General features: G+C 45.5%; 1 protein-coding gene across 1 annotated transcript in view; it reads left to right on the top strand.

Annotated features, from left to right (window-relative positions):
- The first annotated feature begins 1,179 nt into the window (after positions 1 to 1,179).
- Positions 1,180 to 14,088, top strand: part of RIPOR1 (RHO family interacting cell polarization regulator 1) — a 120,870-nt gene continuing 107,961 nt past the window's right edge. The window contains exon 1 of the mRNA XM_053270716.1: positions 1,180 to 1,292. The gene's annotated coding sequence lies outside the window, so the exon portion shown is untranslated. The remainder of the gene's footprint in view (positions 1,293 to 14,088) is intronic.

Here is a 14,088-nt window from a genome sequence, read left to right as displayed (position 1 = left end):
CCCTGGGGAAATTTGTGCACTGTTCTATGGCTTTTTTTTTTTTTTATCAATTTCCTTTCCTCTTGTGTCATCTAGTGCAGTAACCGAACAGATTAAGATAAGAACTGCCCTGCTTTCTTTGACCATTTCCATTAGTAACTAATTTCCATTAGTAACTAAGAAAATGCTTTTGGGAATCTCTCAATCAGGCCTGAAAGTAACAGTGATAGCTTGTTGCTTGTCCCATGCTCCTGGTATTCAGAGGTATACTGCCACTGTAAATGGAGGTTTTACTTGCACCTCTGTCATTCACTGTTGTCTAATGGGTTTTTTTTAAGCCATCAAAGCTAGTGACGATCACAGTATCAAGTGGCAGTGGGGTCCACAGATCAACTATTCACAGTTTTAAGAAGTGCTTCCTTTGACCTTTTCAAAACCTATTGCCAATCTATTCCATTAGGTTGCCCAGAATTCTAGTGTTTTGCAAGCATGTTGTCCCTTCTATAAATTCTGTATATAAAGGCCCTGAATAAATCCACTAATCTCAGGACTGCTTCCTCACATCATCTTCCATAGTGCAGCGCTGCAGCTTCTACGCATGTGCCTTTAGCTTTAAAACAGGGGTTCTCAAACTTGGATTTCATGGTGTTGTTGGACTGCACCTCCCATGGTCATTGTGGCTGGGGGTGATGGGAGGTGTAGTCCAACAACCCAGGTTTGAGAACCCCCTGCCTAAAAAAATAGTTTCTGTACATCTCTGCTTAGGAGAAGCCATATCCTAGCACTCCAAAGATGGTCAAGCAGCCAACCCCTTTCCCCAGTCCTTATACTTCATGCCTCATTCTGCAAATACCAATGATTCATTGTTCCAGTTCTTGCTCCCAGTGTTTCCCATAGTCTGGGAAACATACCAGCGGGGACTCGAACCGGCAACCTCTGGCTTGCTAATCAAGTCCTTTCCCCAGTGCACTAATGGTGGCTCCTGGCAGAGTAGGGGATTAAAGAGGTGTTTTTAAAAAGTGCCATTCTCTGTGCACAGTCCTAATAGAAACGTCGTCCCTTTGATATCAAGGTTGTCAAAGCCAAAGCTCCTCTGTGGGAGGTGGAGCATGAAGCGAGGCAGGCCCTACGTGTGGGGAGAGTAAGGAAGGGCTCTTTGAGTCTGCCCAGCTAATCAGGGGAAGGGAATTCTTGGAGGACACACCCAGCCTGGGGAAGAGCTACAGCTGCTGGGCAGCTAGGCCAGCTGCTCACGGCCTGAACTCAGAATAAAACTGGATTTCCAGCCCTTCTGGACTTCACCCCTGGAATTGGTGAGTGTATGATGATGGATCCCAGGTCTGGGTAGACTCCTGGATAGTGAACACAAGGCCCTCCTTCCCTGGGCATCCTTAGGTCAAGAGGACAACAAGGGATTCCTCCTAAATGGGTCTTTTGACCCAAGTCCTTGTGGGAGTGACTCTTGCAAAACGTAACAGAGCAGGCTTGCTGGGTCAGCTGGGAACAGAAGATCAATCCCCAGTCCTAAATCTAACGCCAAATTGAATGGGTCACAATGTTCCTATCAGAGAGGGTTGTGTTTTTTTTTAATGCATTGGTGATATTTGCTTAATTTGCAATCTTTTCAAGTATCAGTTTTGGTTCAGATGTATTCAGTCTTTCAGAATGATTCAGTTTTTCAAACTATCTTTAAGGCTAAGAGCATCCCCTCTGATGCTACCTGCTGAAAAGCCACAATACGTTTTTTTGTTCCCCTGTAGGTGTATGTTGATATGAACTGATTTTTACTGGGGCATACCTTCCTCAAGTTCCTGTTGGGGCTGACACCATGCTGTCTGACGTCTTTTGGAACTGGGTTTCACAACCTCACTAGTGTGGACCGAATTTGGAAAAATTCTTACCACATAGCATTTGGGGAGGTACAGTATGCCTATAAAGAGGAATTCATTTCCATCGGACAATGTGCATTCTGGCTTAGAGGGGAAAGTAATATTTGGAAGTTAATAAGTTCAATAGTAAGAAATGCTTTGGTGGGACATGTCAGCAGTCCCACAGAGTAACTGGTTCATTTGGCTTGCTTTCTACCATACTACAAATCCTTGAGCCATAACGAGCATTTTTGGTGCCTTGGGAAGATCCCAAATTCAGTATCTCAAAATTATTCTCTGGGGCTTTTTTGGTGAGAGGTAGCTAACTTCACCTTGGCCTTATCTTGCACAAAAACCAGTGCTGGCCACTCCAATTACATTAGTAGTCACGCTAGTATAACCGTAGTTTCTCTACTGGGTTCCCTTGTCCATTTAACATGGAACAACTTTAGCTGTTTTTCTCTGAAAAATGTTGTGGTATGTGTGAGAGCATCCAGTCTCTAAGGATGCTCTCCTTAGAGGATAAGAGGCCACCTTGCTACTGTTCCAGCAGCAATGATAGCTTCTGGTCTCTGTCTCCTCTCTAAAAGTTGCTGTACTGGGGATAAAACAGGCACTTTTACCCCAAATATAGCATCTGTTTCCTCCAGTTTTCCTTTGGGGAGGAATCGGACGTAATTATTCTTGGGTGGGGGCATGATTGAGTTTGATTATCAGAAGGGAAGGTGGTGGGCCCTTGGCTCAGATCTTTTGAGGACTTCGCAACATCCCTGGTGGGCCCTGCGCAAACCTGTCTTCCATGAGCACATGGTGCGCGTATGCCTTGAACCCAGGCTCCCTTTGGTCCAGAATGCTGTCAGATGGACCACCCCAGCTGCAAAGAGAGCGATAGCTTCAGAAGCGGCTTTTCTGTAGAGGCAAGTGTGTGTGAACTTGTGTCCATCTGGCCTCCTGCATTGCGTTGCTTGTGGTGGGGGAGAGATGGTTGCCATGGCAGAGACAGACCTTGGGGAGAGCTGGCCTTGTTTGAAAGGAAGCACATCTTGATTTCTGCAAACCGCTGCAAATTGAGAGCTTGCCAAGGAGACCAAATGGGAACAGCAGATAATGCGGGAGGCTTCCGGGTCACCCGGCCTCTGTCTTCTGCAGGATCCCACGTGTATCCCTCCTTGTGGGATTTTTATTATTGTTAGCTGAGAGGAAGTGCCATAGCAAATAACACATTCCTCACTCTCCTAAAAGTTAACTCTGCGCTGTCCAGCTGCACAGAAAGGAGAGAGACGTGTGTTCCTTTTTTCCTTCCTTACACACAGCAGCAAACACACAGCCAGATATTTAAAGGGGGTTCTAAGGGCACACTGTGTGGGTCATTAACTCAACATGAAATAGTAGAAACCTAAATCTGTTTGTCTAGTATTGTGGGCTGTTTATTCTGCTGGACTGGAGTACATTTTACCTTGGAAATTGGTCTGGGGAGGGGGAGGTGTTGCAAACTGATGCACCATCACTCACTGTCAAAAACCTTGCTTGATCCATCAGAAGATGGATGCTTGTTAAATTCTGTTTCCATGGATTTTTAAGAGGCCGGTTCATGTATAAAAGAAAATATTGGTATTGCCTGGAGTAGGAGTCCTTAGATGTTGGTGAACTGCAACACCCATCATTGCCAGCCAGGGAACTATGATCCGACAACATCTGGAGACCCAAGTTTGAGAACTCCTGGCCTGGAGCCTTTGAGGCTGAATGAACTAAAACAGAGCTCTCAACCTGTGCTGCTCCATCTGTTGATGAACTGCAACTCCCATCATCCCCAGCCACAATAAACTATAGCTGGGGATGATAGGAACTGTAGTTCAGCGGCATCTGGGTACCACAGATTGGGAACCCCTGAACTAAACGCTAATTGAACTAAATGAATAAAATAAGCTAAGGGTTCACAGACTTGGGTCCTGACTCAAATTTAAACTGAAGAAGAAGAGTTTCCATTTATATCGTGCTTGTGAGTGCTCAAAGTGCTTCACATACATTCTTATAGTCCTTAAAACTAAGGTAGGTCAGTATGCTCCCCTATTTTGTAGATAGGGGGAAGGCTGAAAGAGAGTGATTTACCTTAGACCACCAAGTGAGTGCATGGCAGTAGTGAGATTCAAACTAAGGGCTTCCAGAGTGATCTTTTAGCTCCTCTGTTTCACCATAAGAACCTGGTCTTTTGCCACTGGAACAAGGAAGTGCAGCTTGATGAATAATAACATCTTCAGAGGCTGCTCCTGCAGCTACTGAGGTGGAGTTCCTTTTGCTTCGATGTTGTCCACATCCCCTTCCAGAACCAAAAGATCTGTGTCCGTGCATCCTACTTCCCCTCCGTCTGCTGCGCTCTCTATTTTCACCTTGTCTTCTAGAGAAGACTAAGTGTGACTCCCTTGTTGCTTATTACATTCATAGCTACCCTTGTGTGAGAACAGCTTGCCCTCTGCTGCCCTTGTACCAGCCTCGAGGCCTCAAAATCAGCCATGATAAGGGAGATATCCAGCTAGCTACCCAAAATTGATGGCTGCATACATTGGATGCAAAATGGATGGGTGGTTGTCTACAGGGAAACATTGGAGCAGAGGTGGGATTGTCCTCTGAGGTCAGATAAACCAGCAATCTGAACCCAATCCAGACATTATGCTGTACAAGCGTACAGATGTCTGTACACTCGTACATGTGTTTGTTTGAATTACTGTACCTGTGTTCATTTTAAAAGTGAACCTAGATACAGGTCCTTCAAACGCATGGTACAGATAAGAAGGGTACTTCTGTACCGCATTCAGCATAACACATGAATAACTGTATCTGAAGAGGATGACCAGCAGCAAGGTGGATGGACTTGATTACGACAGCAATCATGCACCACTGAGAGACCTTAAAGGCCACGTTGAAGACAGATCATCCTGGAGAGAATCTATCTATGTGGTCGCGAAGAGTCGACACCGACTTGACGACACTTAATCAATCAACTGTACCTGTGTACAGGTCTGTACCTGTCTACACTGTATACGCATTGTATGAGTGTTGAACATAACAAGTGAATGGGCCTCTGGAGTCCCTTTGGCTTTCCTTTGTGGTGTGATGCTTGCTTCACTTTGATTGATTGATTAAGTGCTTTCAAGTCGGTGTCGACTTTTAGCAGCCACATAGATAGATTCTCTCCAGGATGATCTGTCTTCAGCTTGGCCTTTAAGGTCTTTCAGTGGTGCCTTCATTGCATTCATTAAGGCCCACTGGGAGTTTCTTGCTCTCTTTCTCTCATTTTAACTGTCTTTATGAAATACTAGAATATATTCCAAGCAGTGACACAGTTTACTCTGCATATCCTTTAATTATTTTCAGAGTATCTGGGAAAAGTCAAATTCTCCATTTATTTTTAAAACTTATGTAATAGTGATGCTACAATGGGGGTCTTGCGGGGGTCACATAAAAGGCAACTTCACCCTTAATTTTGGATGTATCAGGGCAAATCATACAATGACACAACCAAATTATCATTATCATTTCATTTAATCCATTTCTTTAATATTCACTACTGGTAATTCACGATGAGATTATTTTATTCTAGCTATCTAATCCAACAGATCTGAGTACCTGAGGGATTGTAGAAATATCCATAATAGTCATCTTTCTGTTCACTTGTTTGCTGAAGTTTTTGCGAAAGATTCATATGCATTCTGGTTTATGTTATGTTGTGTCGAGAAGATAGACTATTTGATTTATGAACTCTGTTTTGTTTGTTTGTTTTTATTGATAAACATGGCATCTTTTCTGTTGACAGTTGACACCTAATATAATAAAGACAAATATGTAATCTGAGATTATCTCAATGGAAATGCTGACTTGGGCTGACAAAGCTCTCATTGTGCTCTGGAAAAAGCAAAGGAGTAACATCCAAAGGGAAGAACTCCTTAGAACATTTTCTCTGTCCCCCAGCTGGTTTTGTTAAAGGGTGTGCACCCTTTATTGTGATACTATTGGAAAGCAGCAGGTGGCAGCAGCTGCAAGAATACATGTTAACGCAAGTGACTTTGAGAAGAGGCAATTCTGATTTACAGAACTATCCTTTTGGGATGTGTTGAAATGCGATTCGGTGTCCAAATGGCAGCACAATCCCTTTAAAACTGAGGGCTTCCACAGACCCTTTAACATGGAGGAGAGCAGGTCAATCCCTTTATTGGGGTTGTGCTGCGATTCGGACACCAAATTGCATTTTGAGCATATCCCCACTATCGATACTCCTTATGTCATGGATTCTCAGACTTGGCTCCCCAGATGTTGTTGGACTACAACTCCCATTATCACCAGCCACAAAGTCCTGATCGAGGATGATGGAAACTGTAGGACCCAAGTTTGAGAACTCCTGCTGTACAGGACAGGAAGAGTAGAAATATCGTGAATAAAAGAATCTGATCTGAGAGTAGATCAGATAGTAGTTTGGGGTTTGGGACTTGGTGAATGAAGGCGCTTTGCATTATTCTTCTTAAGAATATTTATATGCTGCTTTTCAGTTTTCAAAGCAGTTTGCGCAGAACAAAGAATAATGGCAGCTTTAAAAAAAAAATCTGGGAACACTCTTTGTTCTGCAAGAAGAGGTGAAGAGGAACACTACTAAATTAAAACTTCTCTGTTTCGGTCAGCTTCTCTAGGAGAGAGAGAGAGAGAGAGTCACAATGCCTTCAAAGCACCGCTTCCTTGTCTCCAAGCTGTGAGGAGGCATAGATGCACCTTGGTAATTTTGGAGCCTGGACCGAAAGACCTTTGGAGGCCCACCCCACTGGAAATTAAGCATCATTTTTTTAACATGTGGGTTCTTGAGGGCACAAACCACAGCACCCAGGACAGACTACAGAGGATGGGGGGGAGGGCAGAGTGTGTGGAGGCCCTGCTGGTCTGTAGCCCTGAAGTCCAGGAGTAAGAGCACCTCTGTGGGGAGGCAAAGGACTAGGAAGCCCTTCTGCAGAGCAGAAGCGACGTCCTCCATCAAGGGGCCAGCCCCTTTTGCCGGAAGCAAAGGGGACAAGGTCTCATTCGTTTTCACTAAATGCCCCCGTTTTGGGCCCTGATGTTTAATTTCCCTTTACTTGGCTGCATGCCCTCTGAATAAAAGCAACTGCCCATCTGTCCAGCTGTTTTCCAGCTGGGTCAGGTCTCATTTGTTTTCATGTCAAAACGTTTCATCTTGCCAGAAGCTGCTGGGCATCAAAATGTGCTGGGTTCTGTCTCCTGGAAGAAGTGAGCTGGCCCTAGCACAGCACACATTCCACAGGCAGTGAGTTCATCCCAGCTGGGCTCCAAAGCAATGTTCCAGGTGATGTGGGCCAAGGCAGGCCCAGCTGGTGTCTTCCAGCCTCTCTAGAGCACTCAGACCAAACCAGCTTTCTCTGCAGGCTTTTGCAAGGCCCAGTTTCTGGAATAACTCAGCACAGAAGCATGAGCTTGTCCAAGGCAACAGCAACAACACACGGCCACATGCATGTATGTGTGGGACCTGCCATTAATGCAGAGACACCACACAGTTATTGTAATCCAGGTTTGGGCCCTGGATACCCAAAGGACCACCTGCTCCCAAGGGTTTCTGCCCGCTTGATGAGGTCATCTGAGGAGACCCTGCTCCAGGTGCTGACAATGAGGGAGTCTCGGTTGTCATGCACATGGGACAGGGCCTTCTCTGTTGCTGCCCCTAAGCTCTGGAATGCTGTCCCAGTGGCTACTCACTCTTCGGTCTCCATCACAGTTTTTAGAAAGCTTGTGAAATCCTGGCTTTTTAGCTAGGCTTTTATATGATTAACTCTCTAATTTCTCTCTGTCCACTCTCTCCACTCCATACATAGTTTTATACACCTCGATCATGTCTCCCCTTAGTCACCTCTTTTCCAATGCAAAGAGCCCCAGATGCTGTAGCCTAGCCTCATAAGAAAGGTGCTCCAGGCCCCTGATCATCTTGGTTGCCCTCTTCTGCACCTTCTCCAGTTCTACAATGTCCTTCTTAAGATACAGTGACTTTACACAGTACTCCAGATGTGGCCACACCACAGATTTGTAAAAGGCCATTATTATAATATTAGCATTTTAATGACTCTCCACATGGAGAGATTTCCATTCTCAGTTTCTGGATGAGACCCTGCCGATGATAATGGGGAGGGGGGGGAGAAGAGTGAATGAGAGAGAGAGAACAAACCAACCAGGCAGGCAGCACACATCTTCGAAGGTAACTAGTGGTGAACCGCCCTGTGGACAGCAACATTGAGCACCATCCCATTCCCAAGCTGTGCCCCTTGGCCCACCCCCTAACAACACCCCTGTGTGACCCCCAAGACCATCCATTCACTTACCTCACCCTACCTCATGGTAGGGCCACCCTATCTGACGCCAATCTGAGAGCTTGGGGGGTTCATGTTCCCACTGAGTCAGGCGATCCGCTGCATCATGACTCATCAGGAGGTCTCCTTCTGGGGTGAGGCTATAGAGCAGGCATGGTTCTGGGGACCAGCAAGGACAGGTATGCAGCAGGTCAAGTCTCTGCCAGGGGCCGAGGTCCCCGGTAGGTCACCTCTGCAGATGAAGACTGATTAGCTGGAAACTGGGCTGCAGAGAATAAGGTCGCTGAATGCTGCTGGCTTAAACTGGAAGGAAACCCCTGGGGAACTGTTAAATGAGCCACTGGTCTGTGCATGGGTTTAAATGGAGGCCAGCAGGTCTCTACCCTTTCTCTGGGGTTTCAGGGCTCTATTTGCACCACCTGGCTCTAGTTGTAGTAGTAGTAGTTGTTTATTAATTTTATTTATTTATTTATTTATTTACACAGTCAGACAGGTGTTATTGACTGGTTTGTTTTATACAGACATCAAGTCCTTCCCAAGGACCTGGGATGGCTGAATTTTATTGTCAATGTTGTTGCTGTTGTTATAGATATCATCACAGAATATAGGCTGTTCCCAGTAAAGTTGCTTTTTGTAATTGGACGATGGTGATTTCTGTGGCCCCTATGGTGTTGAGGCGCTCTTCAAGGACTTTTGGAACTGCACCCAGGGCGCCAATTACCACTGGGATTATTTGGGTCTTTTTCTGCCACAGCCTTTCAATTTCAATTTGTAGATCTTTGTATTTGGTGATTTTTTCTATTTCTTTTTCTTCTATTCTGCTATCCCCTGGTATTGCTATGTCGATTATTTTCACTTGTTTTTCTTTCTTCTCGACTGCAGTTATATCTGGTGTATTGTGTGGCAGATGTTTGTCTGTTTGTAGTTGGAAGTCCCATAATATTTTTACATCGTCATTTTCTTCAACTTTTTCAATTTGATGGTCCCACCAATGTTTGGCTACAGGTAGCTTGTATTTTTTGCAGATGTTCCAGTGTATCATCCCTGCGACTTTGTCATGCCTTTGTTTGTAGTCAGTCTGTGCGATCTTTTTACAACAGCTGATTAGGTGGTCCACGGTTTCATCTGCTTCTTTACAAAGGCGGCACTTGCTGTTTGTGGTGGATTTTTTGACTTTTGCTCTTATTGCATTTGTTCTTAGTGCCTGTTCTTGTGCAGCCAGTATTAAACCCTCTGTTTCTTTCTTCAAGTTGCCATTCTTAAGCCATTGCCAGGTCTTGGTGATGTCTGATTTTCCGCTTATATTGTGCAAATATTGACCATGTAGTGGCTTATTTCTCCATTTTTCTGCTCGGTTCTTGACTTGTTCTTTCTTGTAGGCCTGCTTTCTTTCATTGGTGTTGAATAGTTTCTCATTATTGACCATTTTAAGTGCATCTTCTTCACTGTCCTTTATATATTCTTCAAGGCCTCTTTTCTCCTCCTCTACTGTTTGATGGACTTGCAGCATTCCTCTTCCACCTGAGCTGCGAGGGAGGTATAGCCTATCTACATCACTGCAGGGGTGCAGAGCATGACTGATGGTCATTATTTTCCTGGTCTTACGATCTAGCGTCTCTAGCTCTGCCTGGGTCCAGTCTATTATTCCTGCAGTGTATCTGATAACAGGTATAGCCCAGGTGTTTATGGCTTGTATGATGTTCCCGCCATTGAGTTTGGACTTGAGGATTTTTCTAACTCTCCTGATGTGTTCACTTCCAATTTTTCTTTTCACTTCAGTGTGTGCAATGTTATCAGCCTGGATAATGCCCAAGTATCTGTAATGTTCTTTCTCTTCCAGGTTCTTGATGTTGCTTCCATTGGGCAGTTCTATTCCTTCTGTTTTTGTTATTTTCCCTCTGTTCATTATATTATTATATTATAATTATTATTATTAGTTCTGTTTCCTCCCCTCTTCCTCATGAGGAGACCTTAAGCTGAAATGCTGAGCTAATGGCCCTACACTCTTGTGAGGTTGCTGAAGCTTGACCCAAGCTCCATACTTGAGTCAGTTTCTCCTCCTTGGGTTCTTGATGTTGTAGTTCTTTCCCACGGGCGGCTCAGTGGTCTGCTCTCCCTCAGTGCCCACTCCCAGCTCTCCCCGGGGCAGAGCTGGGCGTGGGATTTTTGCACAGAGGAAAGGGTTAGGGTAGACAGTGAACAAATTGTTGTACTCTCTCCATAAAGTAATCTTTGGAGGACATTCCTGTCAATTCTCATTCCTCTTATAACATCAATATAGTTTTATAGTAGTTTTTATGTGTTTGAAACTTCTTAAAAGTTTTTGAACACCATTGCGAAATTTGGCTGCTGGTCTGATGGTCAGGACAATAAATGCACGATAAGACACTGAACTCTGAAAGTCTTGCAATTTCATCCCCTCTTTTCCATCTCTAGCGGGGCAGACATTGTCCACAATCACAATGAGCATTCATCCCCAACCCCGCCAGATGGTACCGACCACCCCAGCCAGCTCATGTACTATCTGTCCTAGGTTCCGCATCAGGGATGATATTATTATTATTATTATCATCATTATTATTTATATTTAATATCCTGCTCTTCCTCCAAGGAGCCCAGAGCGGTGTATACTCAAGTTTCTCCTCATAACAACCCTGTGAAGTAAGTTAGGCTGAGAGAGAAGTGACTGGCCCAGAGTCACCAAGTATCATGGCTGAATGGGGCTTTGAACTCGGGTCTCCCTGGTCCTAGTCCAGCACTCTAACCACTATACCATGCTGGCTCATTATCAGACTCACTGTTATAGGAACATAGGAAGCTGCCATATTCTGAGTCAGACCATTGGTCCATCTAGCTCAGTATTGTCTTCACAGATTGGCAGCGGCTTCTCCAAGGCTGCAGGCAGGAATCTCTCTCAGCCCTGTGTTGGAGAAGCCAGGGAGGGTTCTCCAAGGGTTTGTCCTCAAGAGGCTTCAGTGCTCTCTGGGGAAACCCTGACACGTGGGCAGGTTCATAGGGCAGAAGCTGGTTGTTTACTGAAGTAGCTTCTAGTAGCTTTTTATATTGCTTCCTGGGAAGGGAGGAATAAAGAGCTGTCTTTAGAATTACAGCCAAGAAAATAATTGCGTTGGAGCTATACAGCAACTTTTAGCCCTAGATGACTCTCAGGAGATGTCCCACATACCAATGGGATGAGCAGGCATAACTGAATTATTTCAGCGCACCAAGAACCAGCAAAACTGCATCCAAACAGATAATTAGCAGAGTATCACAGCGTTGGATGCAATGTACAAAATGCGTTGTTGTATATTGAACTTCCCCTGGTGTAGAAATCACGGCGTGAAAGTGAGAAGAATCCATGTGATCTGTGCTGCCAATGTCACTGATGATGCAATTGTTATAAGGGATGGTGTAATGGTGTAGTGTGTTGCAAGAAAGCCAAGACTTGCCCTCCTTGAAATCTTATTTAATTAGAAGCCTAAATCTTCCACCACCACCCCGGGTGTCTGCTGAGCTAAAAACAAAACAAAAGCCAGAAAGGGGAGCATGACTCATCCCATATTGCAGGAAAGTGAAGGATAAAAGGGTCTGAGGACACAAAGAGGACACAACAGCAGCTGCACGTGTTGAAGCGTGTGGTTAGAGAAAGTCCTCCTTGCTAGGGAGAAGGAATTTATGCTGCTTGGGAGGAGGTTTAGCTAGCCTACAGCCTACAGTTAGTTTCCGCCCTGAGGAGTGAAAACAAAACTAAATACAATAACGGGCTAGCTCTTTCTTTCTTCCTTTCTTTCTTTGACAGACAGTTAATGAGGGATCGATCTCTCAATGGCACAAGCTGCAATTTAGCAGGAAAAGTCACCATTTCCTGGGGTCCGTCCCTGGTACATCACTGCCCGGATTTCTCTCTCTCTAGTTTTGCCTCTTTGGAACGCCTCGTTAAGTTGGTTTTTAATTTATCTCAGTTGATAGAGTTGTCTGTTTTTCAGGCTCCATCTCCCTCCCCACAATATCTAGAAGTTCAGTCTCTACATGGGTGGGGTGGGAGGCATTGCTTCTCTAGTGCATCTGCTTGGCCATGCATGTGCACACTAAAGCACTTATAAAGGATAGAATCCAGGCTTCAGCAGTGTGCCATGGCGGGCGGGGGGGGGCGGCCCTTGGGCAGTTGTCCTTAGGAATGAGAAAGGGCTGTTACAAGTGCATCCCTATTTTCATCTGCAAAATGGCAAAGGGCATCAGGGGCTTGGCTCATTTGCTTTGGTAATCTGGGAAAATATGCTGTGCATGCACTTTAGGACCTGCTTTCTATTTGTGGTATGCCTGTAGTTAGAGAGTTAGAACTCTAGGCCATGACTCCCTGGCTGCTTGGCCACACTGCCTATGAGTTGACAGATACGTTCCTGTTTCCCCTAGTGAAATGCTAGAGGACGTGATATAAACCAACATCCATCTCTCTCTCTCCTACACACACACACAAACACACACACAATGCTTGACTAACAAGCAGAAGGTTGCTGGTTCGAATCCCTGCTGGTACTATATTGGGCAGCAGCGATATAGGAAGATGCTGAAAGGCATCATCTCATACTGCACGGGAGGAGGCAACGGTAAACCCCTCCTGTATTCTACCAAAGACAACCACAGGGCTCTGTGGGCGCCAGGAGTTGACACCGACTTGACGGCATACTTTACATCAACACCACGTCTTTAAATTCCAGTATACCCACCACCTCAAGAGACCTAACACATTTGAAATAGCCTTTTGCAGGAAGGCAGTGAGGTCAGTGAGGCATCTCTCTCTCAGGGATGTGCACAAATCAAGGTTTGAGCACGGATTCAAAGCTGAACCAGTTTGTGGGGCCGCCCAACCGATTCTGGAACATTGGGAGTGAGGGAGTCTGAGGGCAATCACTAAGAAGGCCCTGTCCTGCGTGTCGACCAATGGGCTCCAGCAGGTGTCTCTTTGCCCAGTTATCAGGGGTTAGCTGCTACCCTGAAGAATGACAAGTCTAGCAGCTCCTCTAGAGTTAAGGAATTCTTGGAAAGGCAACTTAGCACAAGCTCTTCACCAAGAATGTGCCTAACACAGCAAGACTATTGGATACTATGGGATATCCAGTTCTAAATCCAGGTCTGCTTTGTGAAGGAGAACATAAAATCATCAAAGCCTTGCTGGATCAGGCCTATCTAGTCTTTGTGTAGCAGCACCCAATTTCACACAGTGGCCTAACAGATGCCTTGGGAAGCCACAAAGCCGGGCAATGAAGGCATGCCCTCTCTCCTGCTGTTGCTCCCTTACAACTGGTGTTCGGAGGCATCCTACCTCTGAATGTGGAGGTGGCCTGTAGCCGTCAGGATTAGGAGTCACTGATAGATGTGTCCTCCATGAATCTGTCTAGACTAAAGGTAACGTGTGCCATCGAGTCGGTGTTGACTCCTAGCGACAACAGAGCCCTGTGGTTGTCGACTAAGCCCCACTTACAGACACCCACGCTAGCGGTCATCTCATCACTACATTCCGTTGGAGAGAATTCCATAGGTTAATTTTGCGCTGTGTGAAAAAGTTCTCCTTTTGGTTGGTCTGTTCTCTGCCACACTCTGCTGGTCTTAGAGAGCTGCGCAAGTCTCTGGATAGGCATGTTGACGTAGATCAGAACGGCCCTTTGTGGGTTCTCTCTTGCCCCAGAGGAGAAGGCATAGAACTTGGCCTATAGAGCTGGGCCATGCATTTCACAGAAATGCTCTACCCTGGGCCGAGGCTCACAATGTGTTCCTTTGTGCTGCTGCAATGTAACAACAGGCTTTTGCAGTTTGGCTCCATGGCTGGCCATCTGCTGTCAGTCAAAACTAAATATGGGCACCATTCCATGCTCTGGGTGTTCTAAGGC

This window comes from Hemicordylus capensis, chromosome 9, assembly GCF_027244095.1.
Source record: "Hemicordylus capensis ecotype Gifberg chromosome 9, rHemCap1.1.pri, whole genome shotgun sequence".
In the NCBI taxonomy this organism is placed as follows: Eukaryota; Metazoa; Chordata; class Lepidosauria; order Squamata; family Cordylidae; genus Hemicordylus; species Hemicordylus capensis.
This window is presented reverse-complemented; position numbering and strand designations above follow the sequence as displayed.